The sequence below is a fragment of the Penaeus monodon genome, chromosome 22 (assembly GCF_015228065.2).
Source record: "Penaeus monodon isolate SGIC_2016 chromosome 22, NSTDA_Pmon_1, whole genome shotgun sequence".
In the NCBI taxonomy this organism is placed as follows: Eukaryota; Metazoa; Arthropoda; class Malacostraca; order Decapoda; family Penaeidae; genus Penaeus; species Penaeus monodon.
In genome coordinates, this window is record NC_051407.1 from 28359185 (window position 1) to 28359562 (window position 378).

At 39.4% G+C, this 378-nt stretch overlaps 1 protein-coding gene across 1 annotated transcript in view; it reads right to left on the bottom strand.

Moving 5' to 3' along the window:
• Window positions 1–378, bottom strand: part of LOC119587081 (28S rRNA (cytosine-C(5))-methyltransferase-like) — a 23957-nt gene that overhangs the window by 4799 nt on the left and 18780 nt on the right. The gene's annotated exons all lie outside the window — the stretch shown is intronic.

Consider the following 378-nt stretch of genomic DNA (forward strand, 5'->3'; position numbering starts at 1 on the left):
GCACATGCACATGTGATCACTTTACACTTTAACACAAACTTACGCATTATACTTAAGAAAAAATACTTTCCCAATCTGTAAAACAATAAGGACGAAGTACTTTTCATCTGAACTTGTCCAGGCAAGTCAATATACCAAGTCGCATTCATACATGTACTGACAATGGAGGCAGCACATAATTTTATACATGTGAGGATGATTGCTTGTTATGCATACATGAAGCCTGGTGGCTGTAATGAGGTGTCGCACATCTGTGACACCTGGTGTTCAGCTCATTTACAACTGTTAAATAAGTGCAACAAGGACAAGTGTACAAAAGTGTTTGCTGCTACAAACTTGGGAAATTTCCTGACTCATGGTAGGGTGCATGAGACCATG